The sequence below is a fragment of the Balaenoptera physalus genome (assembly GCF_965194825.1).
Source record: "Balaenoptera physalus genome assembly, chromosome: 5".
Taxonomy (NCBI): domain Eukaryota; kingdom Metazoa; phylum Chordata; class Mammalia; order Artiodactyla; family Balaenopteridae; genus Balaenoptera; species Balaenoptera physalus.
In genome coordinates this window covers 34410908-34435660 of record NC_138884.1, presented here as the reverse complement: position 1 = coordinate 34435660, position 24753 = coordinate 34410908, and the positions used below count along the sequence as shown (strand labels likewise).

General features: G+C 36.9%; 1 protein-coding gene across 4 annotated transcripts in view; it reads left to right on the top strand.

Annotated features, from left to right (window-relative positions):
* The first annotated feature begins 11432 nt into the window (after positions 1-11432).
* LOC309661608 (uncharacterized protein) overlaps positions 11433-24753 on the top strand; it is an 80421-nt gene continuing 67100 nt past the window's right edge. For all 4 annotated transcript variants that reach the window (XR_014264091.1, XR_014264092.1, XM_082463487.1 and 1 more), the window contains exon 1: positions 11433-24753. This exon is cut by the window's right edge. The gene's annotated coding sequence lies outside the window, so the exon portion shown is untranslated.

The following is a 24753-nucleotide window of genomic DNA, read 5'->3' as shown; positions in this document are numbered from 1 at the left end:
AAGCAGCATACTATTGGATTTTTAAAATCTAATCTGAATATCTTCAGCTTTTATTAAGAATATAACATGTAATTACTGTTAAAAATATTTTTTGCCTTATTCTAGTCTTCTTATTTTATCTTTTTAAAAACTTCACATTTTGCTACATGCAATTTAAATTTTCTCCAGTCAGTTAGAAAGTATACTTTGTGCCTACTTGAATTAACCTTTAGGTTTTCCAAACATAAATATAGCTTTTTCTAAATATCAGAGTGAAAAATAAAATAACGCATTTTATCTTTCCCATATACCTTGTGAGATCAGAAATTAATCAATTTATCCATCCTATCTTACTCTAATCTGTGGTCTTGAGACACAGGCTATAATCATAATTTATATTATTTTATATATGCTTTCTATTAAAAATCATGCATTCTGTTTTAAAATATATTAAAAATAATCATAACTATATAAACAAATATTTATTAAGCCTGCTATTTCACTCTTATTTATTCACTCCATTCATTCTTTCTTTTCAATTCCTCCCATTATCAAATGTTGCATGATTTTTTGTGTGTAGGGGGGTGTATTGCTGTGCCAAGTATCTTTCATCTATTCATCACATCCCTTCTCCATGTTATTCTCTGTCCTGAGGGGTTGGCCTGAATAACTTTCACCATTGGAATCCCTGCTCTGTGTTTTCTGTTGGATTTAGCTTATGGGGCCAACAGTTTGTAGGAGAAAGGAGAGTGAGATTAGCGTATTTTTTGCCCTCATGAGGTTGTCTCAAGCAAGTATATTTTTTAACAGAAAGTCACTGATCATCTCAAGGTGGCCTGCTCTATGTAACATACTCACAGTTTGGATTCTATAACCTCTCTCTCCACCCTCTTTTCCCCTTGGGCCTATGGGTAGTGACAACTGGCTGTGGCAAGCTTTGAGCTCTTACCTAATTCCTTTCAGTTCTCTTACATCTCACCCACTCCTTTGTAATTAGTCTCTCTGTAAATAAATTCTCATGTTAGCCTAATTTGAGTCTCCATCTATTTTGTGTAGGGACACGGATGTCACTGATTATTCATAAATTTGGCTAAGATATAGCTGGCATAGGGTCTCTTTTCATAATTTTTTTGGAACATGATGAGCTTTTTCAATCCACGTTCACCAGTTTTTTTTGTTTTGTTTTTTTGTTTTTTTCAGTCCAGAAATTACTGTTCAATTTGCCTTTGCTTATTGCATTGCTCCCATTGTTTGGCATTTTCCTTAAGTTCACATGTAATTTCTATGTTGGATCTTTGTTCTCTGTCTTCATTATCTGCTATCTTCTCTCTCATTACTGTCATTTCTTTATCCTATGCCTCTGCCTGCTTGGAGCACTTACACACTCACCCTTGACGTTACCCATTTGGTTTTCTGCAACATTAATTCTTACCTTTACCAGCAGACTTTCATTCTGTCATTACATGATTAGTTATCGGATGCTTTCAAAAAAATTAATCCCACCGCTCAATGTTTATTTTTATAGCACTGCTCTTCTGGATGGATTTTGCTTCTGTTTCATAAGAATTTTAACTTCTTTTAAACTGGGTGTTTACCCAGTAAAGTAAAAGTATTAAGACTGGGTGTTTTCATTAAATTTGTATTAAATTTTCGTCTTTTCCTTTCACAAATTCACTTTTTGTGTTCTATTCTTTTAATTATAAGTCATTGAGATGTTATTCCACTTCCATATACTGTAATACTTAACATTCTTTTTTTTTTCCCTAAGAAGTCATCTATTATCCAAAATTTCTCAGCTCCATTTCCTATTTATTTTTGTGTGAGTAGACACCCAGGCTCATATACCTATCTGAAGAACAAGATTATGTGTACAACTTTTAGCTCCATTCTTCTATCTTCCTAGCCATTATGGAGTGTGAATGTGCTGATCTTCCACTCCTTAATTCTGTATCACTTAGAGTAATTGGAATCTATGGAATAATCTAATTTGCAGCTTGTCTTACTATCAGGGCTTTTCCTAATCTCCCTCTATTTACAGCTCTTTGCCTCTGTGACATAATGAGCCACTCCCATTTTCATTTCATACCTGCCTATTATGTGTTCTCTTTTTATTTTGCTTTTTAGTTCTAAAATGTGTATAAAAAGAGCTACTGATGGTGAGAAAAAGTGGGGAATGGTGCTTCAGCAAACGTCTAAGAAAATATTTGTGTGGATGACACACAGCTGCCCATTTTAATGTCTGGGAAAAAGCCTAGGGACTTGGAGCCATCAGCTTGACATTAATAAAACTGAAATAATTCCACTTTCCTGAAGACCCTATATGAGTTCTACTAGAAAAAGCAAACTGTGTGTAGACTATTGTTTCAATGCTTCTTTTCTAAGAAAAAAGTAATCTAGGGATTGGGAACCATCAAAATGAGGATAAGATTCCATATATATAAAACATGGTCATGAAAAAACTAGGGGCAAGATGGGAATAAAGACGCAGACCTACTAGAGAATGGACTTGAGGGTATGGGGAGGGGGAAGGGTAAGCTGGGACAAAGTGAGAGAGTGGCATGGACATATATACACTACCAAATGTAAAATAGATAGCTAGTGGGAAGCAGCTGCATAGCACAGGGAGATCAGCTCAGTGTTTTGTGGCCACCTACAGGGGTGGGATAGGGAGGGTGGGAGGGAGGGAGACGCAAGAGGGAAGAGATATGGGGATATATGCATATGTATAACTGATTCACTTTGTTATAAAACAGAAACTAACATACCATTGTAAAGCAATTATACTCCAATAAAGATGTTTAAAAAAAAATGAAGATAAGATACAGGCAAGGAAAGAAGATGACTTAGATATATGGAGGTCACTGGGAGACCAGCACAACTGCCAATCCCCTGGAATTTCTTTCAAAGATCTAAACTCAGTCAAGCGTGATGAAATCCTCCATCCTAGGATGCCAATCTTTTCTATATTTGCTTCCACTGTCTTCCAAAAAGCTTGGATCTCTAGTTTCTGAAGACTCCTTCTATATCCCTACCTCCAAACTTTTCCTCACATACTATAAGCTCCATTCTTAAACATTCCCTTTCCTCTGTTCTGCCTTTCCAGATCAAACTATTCTTTGGAGTTCTAACTGAATTATATTTCTTCCATGAAAAGACTCAATGGCTACTATGAAAAGAAGTGGGCAGAAGGCACTCTAAATGCTCTACCTTGTTTGAATCACAGCAAATATGTTTTCTCTATTTTCTATATCGGGTCCCCAATCTCAAATATTTTTCTGTAGCTTAAAAAAAAGTTGGAAATCTACTATTAATTTTGGTCAGATTCTTTCCATATATTTGTTTAACTCTTCTCAGCTACAAGTTTGACTTCTAACTAAAAAGTAAATTCTTAGTAGGCAGGTATCATTCATAACTTACATCTTTAAGCAATGTACAGAGTACTCAGAACCATGTTTTATATATTTTGAGTACTAAATATACTTTAATAAAGATATATTTGAGAGTTTGTCCCTGTTGTGGATAGAACTGTGGCTCCATAATATTCATATGTTTAAGTTCTAACTCTCAGTACCTCAGAATGTAACCTTATTTTGAAAAGCGTTGTTGCAGAGGTAATTAGTTGAGGTCATACTGAACTAAGGTGAGCTCTAATCCAATAGAACTCGTGTCTTTATGAAAAGGGGAAATTTAGGCACAGATATGCACACAGGGAGAAAGAATGCAATGTGAAAATGAAGGTAGGTATCAGGGGTGATGCAGCAGAAGCCAAGAAATCCCGAAGATGTCCAGCAAACCACCAGAAGCTAGGAGAGGGTCCTGAGACAGATTCTCCCCATTGCACCCAGAAGGAATCAACCTTGCCGACACCTTGATCTCAGACTTCCAGCCTGCAGAATTGTGAAACAATAAATTTCTGTTGTTTAAGCCACTCAGTTGTGATACTTTGTTATGACAACCCTAACAAACTAATACAGTCCTTAATGACAGAAACAGATGAGGGACAAAACAAATGTGATTCTCCACCTTCCTGCACAGACTTGCAGCTTCCACTCAGCAGAACCCAGGTTTTGCTGTGAAGGAATGTGGTCCTGGCAGGCCAGCACATTGGAGCTAAGTCAGTGTTCATTGTGATTTTAGGAAAGCCAGAGTAATGAGAGAGCTCTAGGACTCAGCCCTGTGTCATTCAGGTAACACAGTTCAAACAGCAGGAAGCAGAGGTCTGACCTCTGTTAGGATCACCATGGAAACCATAGCCATGGCCAATGCAGAGGGCTTGGGGCTCTCTGATCTCCTTTTCCAAGACACAAACACAGCAGGATTAAATCCACATTGGCTGCAGGAAACATTGAGCAAGGTTTGGTGGTGGTAAACCTGGAATGAGCTGGCTACATCATCCACACCAATATAATCATGCCTCGGAAATGGGCTGTTTCCTTAGTTTTCTCCTTAGAGCATTTCCAGGGCATCAAAGTATAGATTGAGAAGAGGATAGTGACTGCTGTGGGCCCTGAAGAAAAGCAATAAACAACCCCACAGAGGAAATATGTGAAGGTTTATTTGTCATGAAATCATAAGACTGGAATAAAGCCTCAGAGAGCCCAAGACCCATTCCTCTATCACTAAGCCTTTGCTTAAAGATAAGAAGCTACTTTATAAAGAAAGGTGAGAAGGCAATTTTTCTATCTGTCTTCTCTGCTATCTGCTACTTGGAATTGCAAGGGAGAGAGGAAAGGCATAAAGAGTGAGGAAATACATCGATAATACTAAAACCCCACGTTCATATTTACATGATATAAAATGATTTTTGGACTAGTTATTTTATTTTATTCTCTCAGCAGCCCTATGAGACCGAAATTATTCTCTTTCTTTTACACTGTAGGAGATATTGATTCTTTTTTTTTTTTTCTAAAAGTAAAACTGAGAACTGGCTCAAGTTCATACACCTACTCATTACCTGCTGAAATCTCATATTCAGAATTTCTAGTGCCAAATCTTCTATTATTTCCACAGATACGCTGGAGAAAAGCAAAAGCAGAGGGGGAGGGGGTGTAAGAAAGAGCAGGAAAGATGGACATATGGGAAGGGACCTCCTCTTCAGGGAAGTAGGATTAAAGACCCCAAAGGATAAAGAGGGTTTTTTCTCGCCTTGTCTGAGTCTGACCTGGCCTTGTCTGAACAAAAGGCCGCCATGCTGCACAGCTGAGTTTCAACTCTTTTTATGAATTTAGTGTCATTTTTGTCCAAGCTTCACTCCAGGCTTTATAATCACTACCCTGCTAGCATTTCCTCTCAGGTTCACCTTGCAGCCTCTTGGCATCTCTGGGTCTTTTCGCCGAACCTTCCACATATTGTCTGTATTTCCCCTCAGTTGTAGAAGCCAGTGCTGGATGAAGTCTTACAATTCAGTTTTTACCTTCTATCTACCACTCTCTACTTCACAATGAAGGCATCCGTTAAAAGATTAAAACATGATTTCATGCACTGCACGTCAGCTTTTTTTTTTTAATATATCTTTACTGGAGTATAATTGCTTCACAATACTGTGTTAGTTTCTGTTGTACACCAAAGTGAATCAGCCATATGCATACATAGGTCCCCATATACCCTCCCTCTTGAGCCTCCCTCCTGTCCTCCCTATCCCACCCCTTTAAGTCATCACAAAACACTGAGCTGATCTCCCTGTGCTATGCTGCTGCTTCCCACTAGCTATCTATTTTACATCTGGTAGTGTATATATGTCGATGCTACTCTCACTTCGTCCCAGCTTCCCCCTCCAAACCCGTGTCCTCAAGTCCATTCTCTATGTCTACATCTTTATTCTTGCGCTGCAACTAGGTTCATCAGTACCAGGTTTTTGGGGTTTTTTTTGTTTTTGTTTTTTGATTCCATATATATGCGTTAGCATACGGTATTTGTTTTTCTCTTTCTGACTTACTTCACTCTGTATGTCCATCCATGTCTCTACAAATGACCCAATTTCATTCCTTTTCATGGCTGAGTAATATTCCATTGTATATATGTGTCACATCTTCTTTATCCATTCATCTGTTGATGGACACTTAGGTTGCTTCCATGTACTGGATATTGTAAATAGAGCTGCAATGAATATTGTGGTACATGACTCTTTTTGAATTATGGTTTTCTCAGGGTATATTCCCAGTAGTGGGATTTCTGGGTCATATGGTAATTTTATTTGTAGCTTCTTAAGGAACCTCCATACTGTTTTCCATAGTGGTTGTATCAATTTATATTCCCACCAACAGTGAAGGAGGGTTCCCTTTTCACCACACCCTTTCCAGCATTTATTGTTTCTAGGTTTTTTGATAATGGCCATTCTCACTAGCGTGAGGTGATACCTCGTTGTAGTTTTGATATGCATTTCTCTAATAATTAGTGATGTTGAGCATCTTTTCATGTGCCTCTTGGCCATCTGTATGTTTTCCTTGGTGAAATGTCTATTTAAGTCTTCTGCCCATTTATTAATTGGATTGTTTGTTCTTTTGATATTGAGCTCCATGAGCTGTTTGTATATTTTGGAGATTAATCCTTTGTCTGTTGTTTCATTTGCAAATATTTTCTCCCATTCTGAGAGTTGCCTTTTTGTCTTGTTTATGGTTTCCTTTGCTGTGCAAAAGCTTTTAAGCTTAATTAAGTCCCATTTGTTTATTTTTGGTTTTATTTCTGTTACTCTAGGAGGTGGGCCAAAACAGGATCTTCCTGTGGTTTATGTCAAAGTGTGTTTTTCCTTTGTTTTCCTCTAAGAGTTTTATAGTGTCTGGTCTTACATTTAGGTGTTTAATCCATTTTGGGTTTATTTTTATGTATGGTGTTAGGTAGTGTTCTAATTTCATTCTTTTACATGTGGCTGGCCAGTTTTCCCAGCACCACTTATTGAAGAGGCTGTCTTTTCTCCATTGTATGTTCTTGCCTCCTTTGTTGTAAATTAGGTGACCATATGTGTGTGGGTTTATCTCTGGGCATTCTATCCTGTACCACTGATCTATATTTCTGTTTTTGTGCCAGTACCACACTGTCTTGATTACTGTAACATTGTGGTATAGTTTGAAGTTGGGGAGCCTGATTCCTCCAGCTCCATTTTTCTTTCTCAAGATTGCTTTCCTATTCAGGATCTTTTGTGTTTCCATACGAATTGTAAAATTTTTTGTTCTAGTTCTGTGAAGAATGCCACTGGTAGTTTGACAGGGATTGCACTGAATCTGTAGATTGCTTTGGGCAGTATAGTCATTTTCACAATATTGATTCTTCCAATCCAAGAACATGGTATATTTCTCGATCTGTTTATGTCATCTATGATTTCTTTCATCAGTGTTTTATAGTTTTCTGAGTATAAGTCTTTTGCCTCCTTAGGCAGGTTTATTCCTAGGTATTTAAATTCTTTTTGTTGCAATGGTAAAGGGGAGTGTTTCCTTAATTTCTCTTTCTGATTTTTCATTGCTGGTGTATAGGAATGCCAGATATTTCTGTGCATTAATTTTGTGTCCTGCAACCTTAACAAATTCATTGATTAGTTCTAGCAGTTTTCTCGTGTCAACTTTAGGATTTTCTATGTATACTCTCATGTCATTGGCAAACAGTGACAGTTTTACTTCTTCTTTTCCAATTTGTATTCTTTTTATTTCTTTTTCTTCTCTGATTGCCATGGCTAGGACTTCCAAAACTATGTTGAATAAGAGTGGTGAGAGTGGACATCCTTGTCTTGTTACTGATCTTAGTGGAAATGCTTTCAGTTTTTCACCATTGAGTATAATGCTTGCTGTGGGTTTGTCATATATGGCCTTTATTATGTTGAGGTAGGCTCCCTCTATGCCCATTTTCTGGAGAGTTTAAATCATTAATCAGTGTTGAATTTTGTCAAAAGCTTTTTCTGCATCTATTGAGATGATCATAAGGTTTTTATTCCTTAATTTGTTAAGGTGGTGTATCACATTGATTGATTTGCATATATTGAAGAATCCTTGCATGCCTGGGGTAAATCTCACTTGATCATGGTGTATGATCCTTTCATGTGTTGTTGGATTCTGTTTGCTACTATTTTGTTCAGGATTTTTGCATCTATATTCATCATTGTTATTGGTCTATAATTTTCTTTTTTTGTGATATCTTTTTCTGGTTTTGGTATCAGGGTGATGGTGGCTTCATAGAATCAATTTGGGTGTGTTTCTCTCTGCAATTTTTTGGAAGAGTTTGAGAAGGATCGGTGTTAGCTCTTTAAATATTTGATAGAATTCGTCTGTAAAGCCATCTGTTCCTGGACTTTTGTTGGAAGATTTTTAATTATGGTTTTGATTTCATTACTTGTGATAGGTCTGTTTATATTTTCTAATTCTTCCTGGTTCAGTCTTGGAAAATTGTATATTTCCAAGCATTTGTCCATTTCTTTGTGGTTGTCCATTTTATTGGCATATAGTTTTTTGTAGTAGTCTCTTATAATCCTTTGTATTTCTGCAGTGTCGGTTGTGATTTTTCCTTTTTCATTTCTAATTTTATTGATTTGCATCCTCTCCCTTTTTTTCTGAGTCTGGCTAAGGGTTTATCAATTTTGTTTATCCTCTCAAAGAGGCAGCTTTTAGTTTTATTGATCTTTGCTATTATTTTCTTCATTTCTATTTCACTTATTTCTGCTCTGACATTTATGATTTCTTTCCTTCTACTGACTTTGGGTTTTTTTTGTTCTTCTTTCTCTAGTTGTTTTAAGTAGAGGATTAGATTGTTTATTTGAGATTTTTCTTGCTTCCTGAGGTGAGATTATATTGCTATAGACTTCCCTCTTAGAGCTGTTTTGCTGTATCCCATAGGTTTTGGGTGGTCATGTTTTCGTTGTTATTTGTTTCTATGTATTTTTTTCTTTCTTCTTTGATTTCTTCAGTGATCTCTTAGTTATTTAGTAGCACACTGTTTAGCCTCCATGTATTTGTGTTTTTTACAGTTTTTTTTTTCCTGTAATTGATTTCCAATCTCATAGCGTTGTGGTCAGAAAAGATGCTTGATACGATTTCAATTTTCTTAAATTTTCCAAGGCTTGATTTGTGACCCAAGATGTGATCTATCCTGGAGAATGTTCCATGTGCACTTGAGAAGAAAGTGTATTCTGCCACTTTTGAGTGGAATGTTCTATAAATATCAGTTAGATCTATCTGGACTATTGTGTCATTTACAGCTTGTGTTTCCTTATTTATTTTCTGTTTGGATGACCTGTCCATTGGTGAAAGTGGGGTGTTATAGTTCCCTACTATTATTGTGTTACTGTCGATTTTCCCTTTGATGGCTGTTAGCATTTGCCTTAGGTATTGAGGTGCTCCTATGTTGGGTGCATAAATACTTATATTTTCTTCTTGGATTGATCCTTTGATCATTATGTAGTGTCCCTCCTTATCTCTTGTAACAGTCTTTATTTTAAAGTCTATTTTATCTGATATGAGAATTGCTACTCCAGCTTTCTTTTGATTTCCATTTGCATGGAATATCTTTTTCCATACCTTCACTTTCAGTCTGTATGTGTCCCTAGGTCTGAAATGGGTCTCTTGTAGACAGCATATATATGGGTTTTGTTTTTGTATCCATTCAGCCGGTCTGTGTCTTTTGATTGGGGCATTTAATCCATTTACATTCAAGGTTATTATCAATATGTATGTTCCTATTACCATTTTCTTAATTGTTTTGGGTTTATTTTTGTGGGTCTTTTTCTTCTCTTGTGTTTCCCGCTTAGAGAAGTTTCTTTTGCATTTGTTGTAAAGCTGGTTTGGTGATGATGAATTCTCTTAGCTTTGGCTTGTCTGAAAAGCTTTTGACTTCTCCGTCAAATCTGATTGAGGTCTTTGTTGGGTAGAGTAATCTTGGTTGTAGGTTTTTCTCTTTCATCGCTTTAAGTATATCCTGCCACTCCCGTCTGGCTTGCAGAGTTTCTACTGAAAAATCAGCTGATGAACTTATGGACATTCCTTTTTATGTTAATTTTTTTTCCCCTTGATGCTTTTAGCATATTTTCCTTCAATTTAATTTTTGTTAGTTTGATTAATATGTGTCTTGGTGTGTTTCTCCTAGGGTTTATTCTGTATGGGAATCTCTGTGCTTCCTGGACTTGGGTGAATATTTCCTTTCCCATGTTAGGGCAGTTTTCAACTATAATCTCTTCAAATATTTTCTCAGTACCTTTCTTTTTGTCTTCTTCTTCTGGGACCCCTGTAATCTGAATGTTGGTGCATTTAGTGTTGTCCCAGAGGTCTCTGAGATTGTGTTCAGACAATCTTTCTTTTGTCTTTATTCTGCTCCCTGGAAGTTATTTCCACCGTTTTGTCTTCCAGCTCACTTATTCGTTCTTCTGCCTTAGTTATTCTGTTATTGTTTCCTTCTAGTATATTTTTCATTTCAGTTACTGTGTTGTTCATCTCTGTTTGTTCTTTAGCTCTTCTAGCTCTTTGTTAAACATTTCTTGTATTTTTACAGTCTGTGCTTCCATTCTATTTCCAAGATTCTGGATCATCTTTACTATCATTACTCTGAATTCTTTTTCAGGTAGATTGCCTATTTCCTCTTCATTTATTTGGTCTTGTAGGTTTTTACCTTGCTCCTTCATCTGTGACATAATTTTTTGCTGTCTCTTTTTTTTTTTTTTTTTGATGAGTGGGATTGTGTTCCTGTCTTACTGGTCATTTGGCCTGAGGCTTCCAGCACTGGAGTTTGTAGGCTGTTGGTAGAGCTGGGTCTTGGTGCTGAAATGAGGAACTCTGTGAGACCTCACTCCAATGAATATTCCCTGGGTCTGAGGTTCTCTGTTAGTCCAGTGGTTCGGACTTGGAGTTCCTACTGCAGGAGCTTTGGCCTGACCCCCGGCTCATGAACCAAGATCCCACAAGCTGCATGGGGTGGCAAAAAGAAAAAAGAAAAAAAAAAGAACAATAACAGAGTAAAATATAAAATTAGACTAGGAAACTAACAGATATGTTAGAAAGAATATAAAAATAAAAATATAGATGAATCAACAAGTAGAAGGTACAACAGTATCAGAATAGTAAAAAAAAAAAGGAAGAGGGAAAAGAAAAAAAAATGAGGGGAAAAGGCCTTTGCTGTGGAGGGTGGGGCCTAAGCAAGGGTGAGTTTTGGGTGGTGGCTGGGGCCTGTGCTTAGGACCCACAGAGCTGGAAAAGGCCCTGGGGGCTGTGGGGAGTGGGGCTTAGGCTCAATGGAACAGAAGAAGCCCAGGCGTGCCCCCCACCCCTGGTCTCAGAGGGAAGGGGACCTCACCTGGGAGCCCAGCAGGTTTCCTGTGCTCGAGTGGGTGGGCCAAACGCCCTCCTCTCCTCTCCTGCTCCTCTGGTCCCTGATGGCCCCTCCTGCCTGCCTCTCCTGCTCTCCCCAGCCTCCCTCTTATGCTCCGAGGACCCACGTGGCCTGGAGGGGGCTTTGGAGGGGGATGGGTACCAGCCTGGGAACTCAGCAGGTTCCCTGGCCTGAGTGGGCGATGTAGTTGCCCTCTGCTCCTCTCCCACTCCTCCCACAGGGCCCTTCCCACCTGCCTCTCCTGATCCCCCCGGCCTCAGGGGTGTCAGTCCTGTCTGACCTCCATTTCTCCTCCCCCCTCAGTCCCCCCACATCTTACCTGTTCACCTGGGGGTTCCTCCCTTCTCCTTGGGTATCAGGGTCCCCCACCAGTGGCCAGCAGCTGCCCTAGTTGTGGGGAGATTCTAGCTCAGTGTCTTCTCACACCACCATCTTGTCTCCTCCCTGCAGGTCAGTTTTTAAACTACATTTCAAGTAATGAGACTTATGCCTTAGAGCCAGTGTTTTAATTAGCTGTTAATGTTTAGGCTGTTTCTCTATTTACTAATACCAGCTGATAATTAACAATGAAAGAGGAAAATAAATTATGTTGATTCTAAACAATACTATTCTTTTCCCAGTTTCCACTCATCTTGGGGTGTCATTTTCCATTTCAGGCAACAATGCATCTAGTAAAAGGTAAGCAAAACTTTCCATCAAATGATGATGGGAAAGGGAAAAAATGGCTCTCTACTTCTAGTGACTATCATCTATCACCACTTGGAAACAAGAGGGAACATTAGTTGATAATTTAGTATGTATCACTCACCATGTGTTAAGGATTTTGTGTTCATGGTAGCCTTTAATACCTGCAACCTTAGAAAGTAGATATTGTAACTTCCATTGCAGGAAAGAGGAACATCAGTCCAGGTCCATTTAACTCTAAAGCATTTGGCTACTGTGTTATATCACCAGAACACTTGCAATATTCTTTACTGTGTAGACAAGCACATGTGTGCACGAGAGAGAGAGAGAGAGAGAGAGGGAGAGAGAGAGAGAGGGAGGATGTTGTAAAGAAAGGGGAAGAGTATGTTTTACATATTTCTAAAATAACTAATGTTAACTGTACAAATGACAGTAGAAAAAAGCGGGAATGGAAAGATTTTCCTTGGAGTGTTGGAGTGTTGATGGCAAAACTGAAATGGATATTTGAGAGTCTGATCACCTTCCCAGATTAGTGTCTCCATCATCCTGTTTTTACTGTCTGTCTGAACTAGGACAGCAGTGACCACATCTATGTCTCAGTAAACCAGAGCATAGTAGAGTCAGGCTGGATATGTTAATTAACTTCAGTTGTTAAATGGTGGATCAGAGCAGTCACTAAACAATTCAATTAATAGATGAGAGTAAGTAACAGACTGAATATGCCATGGCTAATTTCATCCACACCTGTTGATTCTTCAGTAATTGATCTGATCCACCACACAGCTAATCCACGTGCTTCTTAAAATGCCTAGAATACTGTGTGTGGTGTTCCAGCTATTTCAATAGTACATTTATAGCCTTCAAATGCCACATCCTCAAAAAGAACCAGATCTAGATTGAAGGCACATACAACAGGCCTATCTGACTTTTTAATAGATACATTTTCTAATAATGGACTCTCTGAGATAAATATATACTTTATCTTTTATATGTAAATATAAAAATATGTAACAATTAAAAAATTGCCTTTAAAAGTGATTAGTTTGTGCACTAGAGTTCTTTAAATTATCATACTGATAACTAACAAGTAGTACTGGTTATTATTAACTAATAGTTTAGAAGGTTTTACCCGTTATTTTAGACAAAACATTCTAGTTTTACTGTTTTATTTTTCCTTAAGACATAAAAACTCTCCACTGCCAAAATTTTATCTGCTACAGCTTCTGTACAAATAAAAAAATTATTAATAAATAATTAGAAAGTGACTGGTTGTGTGAATAAGACCCTTAGTCTACATTCAGGGAATCTAGATTATAATCCCAGCTACATCAGAGATTCACTGAGCTAAGAGAATCCAGAGTCAGGCCATTTATTTCAAAGCCTCAAAGGAGAGGGTCTGAAGACCAGAGGAGTTCATCTCAGATCTCCTGATACCTAGCCGTGTATCACCTCCACCTCTACAGTCTAAGAATTTTCGAAGAAAAATGTTAGAAAGTAGAGTTCACAACTAATTACATTATGGAAATATCTCATGTCTTGATTTTACTGAATCAATCTTCAAAGTACAGTATGATAAGGTTATATAGTTAGTGTTAGCCTTTAAATTTTGAAATATGATTGCAAATCTATTTTGTAAAGATTTCTTGAGTGAGACCAATTATAACACTTCATTGAATTTTTTTTCTAGGCCATGGTAAAATGTATGGATTTTTATTCTAAAAACAATAAGAAACAATAGATGGATTTTCTAAATTTAAATGTATATATACTTATTTTATTTTGTTTTTTTCAAATCATTGAATTTTGACCCATATGCCTTCATTACATATTCCACTGACTTTTTTTGGGGGGGGGGCTGATATTACTTTTTAGCATTAATAACAAGATGGGTTGAGTCAGTGTAGTGGTGGTGGGTGGAGAGTATAATTTGTGAATCCATAGCTTTATATGCTTCTATCAATTATTCATTCAGTCACCTAATTATTCAACACATATTGATTGCCTGCCTGTAGACTCCAGGATACAGAAATGAAAAGACATGGCTGGTTCCAGACCCTATGATCCAGGACAAGATGGACATGTCAGCCTAGGATTACAGTGCAGGACAGGATGTGCTGTGAGCCAGGTAAGAACAAGGGACAGCAAGGACAGAGGATGATGCAGATGCAATCTGCTTGACAAAGGACAGGCTACCAGGAGGAGATGGCTTACAGGATTAAATATTTATAATTATAATAATAGATAATATTTTATTGATGCTTACAATAGATAATATTTTACCCCTTTAATATTTACAATAATTTATTACATGTATATTGTTGATAATATTTATAATAGATAATATTACAATAGATAATATTTTATTGATGCCAGGTGCTATTCTAAGCCCTTTGCGTCTATTAGCTTACTTAATCCTCACAACAACTCCTTGAGATAGGTCTTATTATTATCTCCATTTTCCCATGAAACAACCAAGATTCAAGGTCACAGAATTAGAAAGTGGCAGAAGTGGAATTTGAACTCAAACAGACTCTAGGTTGCGACAAAGAAAAGGGAGTGAGAGCGAACAAAATGATAGGATAAGATCACAGAAGTCAGCAACGGCAAATCATAACAGCTTTGTGTGATGTATGAACAACTGTGAATTTGTCCTAAAGGCTATAATTATGCAAGGCTCTTCAGCGTGTCAAAGACAAGTACACATATTCTCACTTCCATCCCTTTGCTCACATAGCTACAAGAAATGTCCTTCCTCTATCCCTGCTCTCCCTTAATTCTTTCCTATCCTTTAAAACCTCTCTCCTCTGTGACTCTTCCAGCCCATAAAAGCACCATCCAACTCTTCCAGCACAAATTGCCCATATCACATTATTCAGTAATTCTGGCTGATACTGTGCAATAATTTTCCACATGTATTTATCCAATCACCCCATAGATGTCACACACACTCTTAAAGGCTTAGAAGCCACGACCTATTCCCTTTCTGTACTCCCACAGCATCTAGTCCAGCTAGTGAGCATCTAGGAGTTACTTATAGAATAAAACTTGTAGGGACAGTGGAATCTGTTGTTATTACTGTTCCTCAAAACAGAAATTTCCGCACCAGTCCATCCGGTCTTTCTGGATGCTTGTTGTATAATCAAGAGATTTAAACCTCAACAATAGAAAATTATAACTTGCTTGGCAAATGCCCAAATTTCTGCCCAGATTAATGGGGGAAGAAAGGTAAAATAATAAGAATACAGCACAACACATATATTAGCTCTAACTGATTTTCTAATATCTTACTTCATAACTAGTACTATTTTCAAGGCAGTCAATCTATTTTAAGATTAGAAGGTCTCTTCAATGTTTATGATGTTCTCCTACACCTCCCAATTCACCGGTCTCCAGCCTTACTGTTCAGACAGGATTTAATTTTTAAATTAGCCTTGACACATGAGAGACTAATTTTAAAGATCTATCAAGTAGGAAATTCCATATACTTCCATAGTAATTCATCCCACTCAGCCAGTTCTTCCCTAGGTTTAATCTAAATCCCACACATTGCAGTTAGGGCTCATTTCCTCTTGTTTTGACCCCTGCTGTGTAAATGAAGAATAGTTGATTTTGTGCAATTATGACTAAACCATTCTTTTCTCTTTTTTTAAAAAGTACTATTAAATAACCCAGGCCTCTCTGGTTTAGTTGAATCATCATAGTTATTTTAACCTATACTCATAGATCTTATTCCCTAATTATTTTTATCTTCACTACTAAATACTTTCTAAGTGCTCTACATTCTTAGTGCAGAATCTAGAGCTTAAAAATGGGACCCAGGGACTGTCTGGCTAGGGGCAGGCATAACTGGAAGATGACCTCATGGTTCCTGATTTCTGCTCTTCTATTACTGACTCTTATTGTGATGTCTCCACTCCTTGCAGGGATACTTTCTAGCTTCATTGCCTGATAATCATTCCTAAAATATCCATCAACCAGACTAAAGATTAGTAATTATTGCTCTGCCACAGCTACTTGACATTATTAATTGAAATTCTTTGTGAATCTCTTATCATTTATTCACATTAGTAAGAAATCTACATAAATAGTGCTGATCCTAGGCTCTAAATCTACCCTATTATTAGCAGCAAGTTTAATGAGTATGTTTCTTTTTTTTTTTCTAGATTACTGACCATTTTGTACTGACCAACACCTCTCTCCCAAATTGGCATGTATTCTCATAAACATGCTCTGAGTTTTGTCCCCAATCCAGTGAGTCTCCATAGGATGGCTGTAATCTCATTCCTTAATAGAATGATGAAGCTTTCTTATTGAATGTAATTTTAAACAGGTTAAAGTCAAAATAGACTGCATCAAAGAACAGATAAGTGACCTGGAAGATAAAATAGTGGAAATAACTACTGCAGAGCAAAATAAAGAAAAAAGAATGAAAAGAAATGAGGACAGTCTCAGAGACCTCTGGGACAATATTAAATGCACCAACATTTGAATTATATGGGTCCCAGAAGAAGAAGAAAAAAAGAAAGGTACAGAGAAAATATTTGAAGAGATTATAGCTGAAAATTTCCCTAATATGGGAAAGGAAATAGTTAATCAAATCCAGGAAGCACAAAGAGTCCCATACAGATAAACCCAAGGAGAAACACGCCAAGACACATATTAATCAAACTATCAAAGATTAAATACAAAGAACAAATATTAAAAGCAGCAAGGGAAAAACAACAAATAACATACAAGAGAATCTCCATAAGGTTAACAGCTGATCTTTCAGCAGAAACTCTGCAAGCCAGAAGGGAGTGGTAAGACATATTTAAAGTGATGAAAGGGAAAACCTACAACGGAGATTACTCTACCCAGCAAGGATCTCATTGAGATTCGACAGAGAAATTAAAATCTTTACAGACAAGTAAAGCTAACAGAATTCAGCACCACCAAACCAGCTTTACAACAACTGCTAAAGGACCTTCTCTAGGCAGGAAACACAAGAGAAGGAAAAGACCTACAATAACAAACCCTAAACAATTAAGAAAATGGTAATTGGAACATACATATCAATAATTACCTTAAATGTAAATGAATTAAATGCTCCAACCAAAAGACATAGACTGGCTGAATGGATACAAACACAAGACCCATATATATGCTGTTTACAAGAGGCCCACTTCAGACCTAGGGACACATACAGACTGAAAGTGAGGGGATGGAAAAAGATATCCCATGAAAATAGAAATCAAAAGAAAGCTGGAGTTGCAATTCTCATATCAGACAAAACAGACTTTAAAACAAAGACTATTACAAGAGACAAAGAAGGACACTACATAATGATCAAGGGATCAAACCAAGAAGAAGATATAACAGTTGTAAATATTTATGCACCCAACATAGGAGCACCTCAATACATAAGGCAAAAACTAACAGCTATAAAAGGGGAAATAGACAGTAACACAATCATAGTAGGGGACTTGAACACCCCACTTTCACCAATGGACAGATCATCCAAAATGAAAATAAATAAGGAAACACAAACTTTAAATAACATATTAAACAAGATGGACTTAATTGATATTTATAGGACATTCCATCCAAAAACAACAGAATACACATTCTTCTCAAGTACTCATGGAACATTCTCCAGGATAGATCACATCTTGGGTCACAAACCAAGTCTTGGTAAATTTAAGAAAATTGAAATCATATCAATTATCTTTTCTGACTACAATGCTATGAGACTAGATATCAATTACAGGAAAAAGTCTGTAAAAAATACAAATACATGGAGGCTAAACAGTATATTACTTAATAATCAAGAGATGACTGAAGAAATCAAAGAGCAGATCAAAAAATACCTAGAAAAAAATGACAATGAAAACACGATGACCCAAAACCTATGGGAGGCAGCAAAAGAACTTCTAAGAGGGAAGTTTATAGCAATACAATCCTACCTTAAGAAACAAGAAACGTCTCAAATAAACAATCTAACCTTACACCTAAAGCAATTAGAGAAAGAAGAACAAAAAACATCAATGTTAGCAGAAGGAAAGAAATCATAAAGATCAGATCAGAAATAAATGAAAAAGAAATGAAGGAAACAATAGCAAAGATCAATGAAACTAAAAGCTGGTTCTTTGAGAAGATAAACAAAATTGATAAGCCATTAGCCAGACTCATCAAAAAAAAAGGAAAGAAGACTCAAATCAATAGAATTAGAAACGAAAAAGAAGTAACAACTGACATTGGAGAAATACAAAGGATCAAGAGAGATTACTACAAGCAACTTTATGCCAATAAAACAGACAACCTGGAAGAAATGGACAAATTCGTAGAAATGCACAACCTTCTGAGACTGAACCAGGAAGAAATAGAAAATATGAACAGACCAATCACAAGCACTGAAATTGAAACTGTGATTAAAAATTTTCCAATAAAAAAAGCCCAGGACCAGATGGCTTCACAGGTGAATTCTATCAAACGTTTAGAGAAGACCTAACACCTATCCTTCTCAAACTCTTCCAAAATATAATAGAGGGAGGAAGACTCCCAAACTCATTCTACAAGGCCAGCATCACCGTGATACCAAAACCAGACAAAGATGTCACAAAGAAAGAAAACTACAGGCCAATATCACTGATGAACATAGATGCAAAAATCCTCAATAAAATACTAGCAAACAGAATCCAACAGCACATTAAAAGGATCATACACCATGATCAATTGGGGTTTATCTCAGTGATGCAAGGATTCTCCAATATATGCAAATCAATCAATGTGATACACTATATTAACAAATTGAAGGACAAAAACCATATGATCATCTCAATAGATGCAGACAAAGCTTTAGACAGAATTCAACACCAATTTATAATAAAAACCCTCCAGAAACTAGGCATAGAGGGGACTTAACTCAACATAATAAAGGCCATATATGACAAACCCACAGCCAACATCGTCCTCAATGGTGAAAAACTGAAACCATTTCCAGTAAGATCAGGAACAAGACAAGGTTGCCCACTCTCACCACTATTATTCAACATACTTTTGGAAGTTTTAGCTACAACAATCAGAGAAGAAAAAGAAATAAAAGGAATCCAAATTGGAAAAGAAGAAGTAACTGTCACTGTTTGCAGATGACATGATACTATACATAGAGAATCCTACAGATGCTACCAGAAGACTACTAGAGCTAATCAATGAATTTGGTAAAGTAGCAAGATACAAAATTAAAGCACAGAAATCTCTTGCATTCCTATACACTATAGATGAAAAATCTGAAAGTGAAATTAAGAAAACACTCCCATTTACCACTGCAACAAAGAGTAAAATACCTAGGAATAAACCTACCTAAGGAGACAGAAGACCTGTATGCAGAAAACTATAAGACACTGATGAAAGAAATTAAAGATGATCCAAACAGATGGAGACATATACCATGCTTTTGGATTGGAAGAATCAACATTGTGAAAATGACTCTACTACCCAAAGCAATCTACAGATTCAATGCAATCCCTATCAAACAACCAATGGCATTTCTCACAGAACTAGAACAAAAAATTTCACAATTTGTATGGAAAAACAAAAGACCCCAGATAGCCAAAGCAATCTTGAGAAAGATAAACGGAGCTGGAGGAATCAGGCTCCCTGACTTCAGACTATACTACAAAGCTACAGTAATCTAGTCAGTATGGTACTGGCACAAAAAAAGAAATATAGATCAATGGAACAGGATAGAAATCCCAGAGATAAACCCACGCACATATGGTCATCTTATTTTTTTTTTTCAAATCTTGATGTTTTCAATATTTAGATTTTTTTAATTAATTAATTTATTTATTTATTTTTGGCTGTGTTGGGTCTTCCTTACTGTGCATGGGCTTTCTCTAGCTGCGGCAAGCGGGGACCACTCTTCATCACGGTGCATGGGCCTCTCACTATCGTGGCCTCTTTTTTTGCGGAGCACAGGCTCCAGACGTGCAGGCTCAGTAGTTGTGGCTCACAGGCCTAGTTACTCCGCAGCATGTGGGATCTTCCCAGACCAGGGCTCGAACCCGTGTCCCGTGCATTAGCAGGCAGATTCCCAACCACTGCACCACCAGGGAAGCCCTGGTCACCTTATTTTTCATAAAGGAGGCAAGAATATACAATGGAGAAAAGACTAGCCTCTTCAATAAGTGGTGCTGGGAAAATTGGACAGCTACATGTAAAAGAATGAAATTAGAACACTCCCTAACACCATACACAAAAATAAACTCAAAATGGATTAAAGACCTAAATGTAAGGGCAGACACTATCAAACTCTTAGAGGAAAACATAGGCAGAACACTCTATGACATAAATCACAGCAAGATCCTTTTTGACCCACCTCGTAGAGAAATGGAAGTAAAAACAAAAATAAACAAATGGGACCTAATGAAACTTAAAAGCTTTTGCACAGCAAAGGAAACCATAAACAAGATGAAAAGACAACCCTCAGAATGGGAGAAAATATTTGCAAATGAAGCAACTGACAAAGGATTAATCTCCAAAATTTACAAGCAGCTCATGCAGCTCAATAACAAAAAAACAAACAATCCAGTCCAAAAAAGGGCAGAAGATGTAAATAGACATTTCTCCAAAGAAGATATACAGATTGCCAAAAAACATATGAAAGAATGCTCAACATCATTAATCATTATAGAAATGCAAATCAAAACTACAATGAAATATCATGTCACACCAGTTAGAATGGCCATCATCAAAAAATCTATTAACAATAAATGCTGGAGAGGGTGTGGAGAAAAGGGAACCCTCTCGCACTGTTGGTGGGAATGTAAATTGATACAGCCATTATGGAGAATAGTATGGAGGTTCCTTAAAAAACTAAAAATAGTACTACTATATGACCCAGCAATCCCACTACTGGGCATATACCCTGAGAAAACCATAATTCAAAAAGAGTCATGTACCACAATGTTCATTGCAGCTCTATTTACAAAAGCCAGGACATGGAAGCAACCTAAGTGTCCATTGACAGATGAATGGATAAAGAAGGTGTGGCACATATATACAATGGAATATTACTCAGCCATAAAAATAAATGAAATTGAGTTATTTGCAGTGAGGTGGATAGACCTAGAGTCTGTCATACAGGGTGAAGTAAGTCAGAAAGAGAAAAACAAACACCATATGCTAACACATATGTATGGAATCTAAAAAAAAGAAAGAAAAAAATGGTCATGAAGAACCTAGCGGCAAGATGGGAATAAAGATGCAGACCTACTAGAGAATGGACTTGAGGACACGGGGAGGGGGAAGGGTAAGCTGGGACAAAGTGAGAGAGTGGCATGGACATATATACACTACCAAATGTAAAATAGCTAGTGGGAAGCAGCCGCATAGCACAGGGAGATCAGGTGGGTGCTTTGTGACCACCTAGAGGGGTGGGATAGGGAGGGTGGGAGGGAGGGAGACGCAAGAGGGAAGAGATATGGGGATAACAGGGTGTTAAAGTGAACGGAAGGATTCAATCCCTTTTCAAGGAGGGTGTCTCCATGTGGGCAGAAGTAGAGAATAAATGGGTCTTTAATTTAAAAAAAAAAGACTGCATCAAGTCTTCCAAACCCTAAGGTCATAATGAATGTGTTTGACAGGTTCTTTTCTTCATGAGTACTCAGTTATCTGTCCAAGTTTAAAAATATATATATAAGCTTTTATTTAGGTCTCACATTTTTAACTTTAAAAATTGTATTAGTCTGCTAGGACTGTCCTAACAAAGTACCACAGACTGGATGGCTTAAACAAATTTTTTTTCTCATAGTTCTGGAGGCTAGATATCCAAGATCAAGGTGTTGGCACAGTTGGTAACTTCTGAGGCCTCTCTCCTTGGTTTATAGGTGGCCATCTTCTCCTTGTGTCTTCACATGGTTACCCATCTGTGCATGTTTGTGTCCTAATCTCTTTTCATAAGGACACCAGTCATATTGAATTAGGACCCACCTCACTGACCTCATTCAATCTTAATTACCTCTATACAACCCTATCTTCAAATACAGTTACATTCTGAGGTATCGAGGGTCAGGATTTCAATGTATGAATTTGCGGGGGGACACAATTCAGCCCATAACAAAATATTCATTACTGTCTTTCTTCCTCCACTAAGTGTAATATTGTTAATAAATTGCCAGTAATGTATCTATATCTTGTTTTATTTTTTTCCCAAACTATTTCCTAAACCCAATCTAGGATGTTTTGTTGTCCTAAAAATTTCACTAATTCTATTTCTTTTTTAAAAATCTCTTTGATTTTGCTTTTTTGTTGACAACAAAGCAGCTCATCAATTCAGTCAAACTGGACAATTCTCTGAGGAAAAGAAAAATTAAACTACATGTTTAGTGCAGTTGTTTGGTCTATATTGCCAAGATCACTTAAGCCAGTAGCCTTATATCTAGCCTTGGTAGTATTCTGCCTTATTTCCATTTCAAATGTAGTTCTGTGTACAGAAACTTCTCTTTTTTTCACCTTTCATTATGTTTTATGATATTTTCCAAGAGTATGCTTAACTCCTTTGGACAGCTTGGCTCCTTAAGCTCTCTTAGTATAGAAGGGAACTTCTAAGCTCTCTTAGTATTTTTTTTTAAACTAGCTACCTAAGATTATTGAAACCTGATTTCTGAAACATGTTAACTTTACTTAACTAATAGAAAAGAATCTATGAGGTAGCTACAATCACCAAAGACATGAATAATTGGATTAAGAGATGAAGAGTCAAGATTCCCCGGTCTCAGATCCAAGTGGAAGTGCTTGGTTAAAATGTTGGGATGTATTTCACCAACATTGCCTTAGATCCTCTTCTCCTTTTGATCAGGTCCCCACATGAATCATTAATTCCTTTAAAGCTCCCTCTGTGTAGATTATTTTCAGTCCAATTAACATACCAACGTTCTCAGCTTTACCTTGGGAACCTCTACCTAAATAGCACTCCACGTCATTAATGACCCCTTCAAATCTGCTCCTTCTCCATTTCTCTTGACCCCTACTCTCCTAGTTACCCAGGCTGGAAACTTTATAAACAGACATGTGGTTTTTCTCTTCCTTCACTAAACTGTCTTCCACTTTGCCTTCATTACCTCTGACTTAAACCATCCACTGATCATGTAAAAAGCATCTTAATTTATTGAATTTCTCTTCCACCACCCCCACCACCCATTCAATTCCAGACCCTATCTACTGCTAGACTGGTAGATATAACAATACAATAACAAGCTGTGTAGAGAAAGGAATGGAAATAAGGAAAGAGCCACTTTCTTAGAGATAAAGAAGAGAGATATTAAAATAAAGGAAAAGTTGCCTCCCTTAATTAAACAACTCCCAATTCAAATATATATATATATATATATATATATATATATATATATATATATATATGATGCCTTCCAAGGCCTACTGAGCAAAATTCAAATTCTTACCCTAGGTAAGGTATACAATGCCTTCCATATTCTGGTGCTAATTTCCCCACAATTCTCCTTTGATACTCTAAAATAATGGAATTTCATTATTCCTTCCATATACCCTGTGCTTCCACAGCAGTACTTACTCTCCTCCAGTTTCTACTCATCATTCAAATTTAAGTTCCTGTGTAAAGCTTTCTCTAATGTGTTCAGATATGAGGGACTCATTCCCAAATCATCCTCCAACCTAGAAGTCTCCAAATTAGTATACACACACTCCAAGAGAAGAGCAAACAATCTATTGGAGTGCGGAAAGAAAATATTTGAACGTCTATGATAGTTCCTTTTAAAACTAAGAAAGAAGTTAAAGGCTACTATTATTTAATATACATATTGACACTAGGACCCTCACTAGATCCATGCATCAGACGTGGATTCCATGGAAAATTAGCCTTCAAAAGTCTGGAGTTCCACAATGACAAAACATTTGCTGTGACACATATCCATCATCCATTTTCAGTATATTATGACATATTGCAGTTTATATAGGTTTTTGGATAGTCTTATCTAGTTTTTAGCTAAACTAAGCCTCACAACATGCTTAATATTTTTTCTACAAGACCCTACAAATTAAAAATAATATAATATAAGCACCAGCAAACAAGAATTAAATGACAGATATAACATTCCCCTCTCCCAATATGAGATTTACATCAACCACACTAGATGTAAAAATCAGATCTGACATATAAATCGCATTCTTACTGCCAAAAAATTATTAATTGTATACTTAAGAAAGTAAGAAGAGTTTTCAATTGTTCAACAAAATTAAAATCATTTCAAAAAATACTGACTGTTTCCTCTTAAAATTATCTTTTTAATTTCTAATATTGTTTATGATTATAATGTATATAATATATTAGTATGGAGTGCATACATGTAACATATAAAAATATCATATATCTCCAGTAGGCATGCAAAATAATTTGTTAATGGGCTGCACAAACCAAAAGTGTGGGGACCAGTCTTCCGAACTGACATAGCACTGTTCATATCTCTTAAGTGGAATCCATTTCTTTCTTACTTGTATTCTAGTCACTTACAAAGAGGCACTTTTGGCCCCCCCATGTCTTCTAAACTACAGTCTCTTGGAGGAAAGGGATATCTTATTCACATTTAATTGTCCACTGTGTTAAACACATTTATTGAGCACATTAGTGACTGATCATTCGATAAATGTTTGGTAGGAGGATAAATGGAAGGCTGGATGAGTAAATGGGAGTGTTCCCATGAAATTAAGGTTCTTGCCTCGTCACGGAAAGAATTCGGAGAAGAGGCAGGGAGGTTAAGAAAGGAAAGTGGGAATTTATTT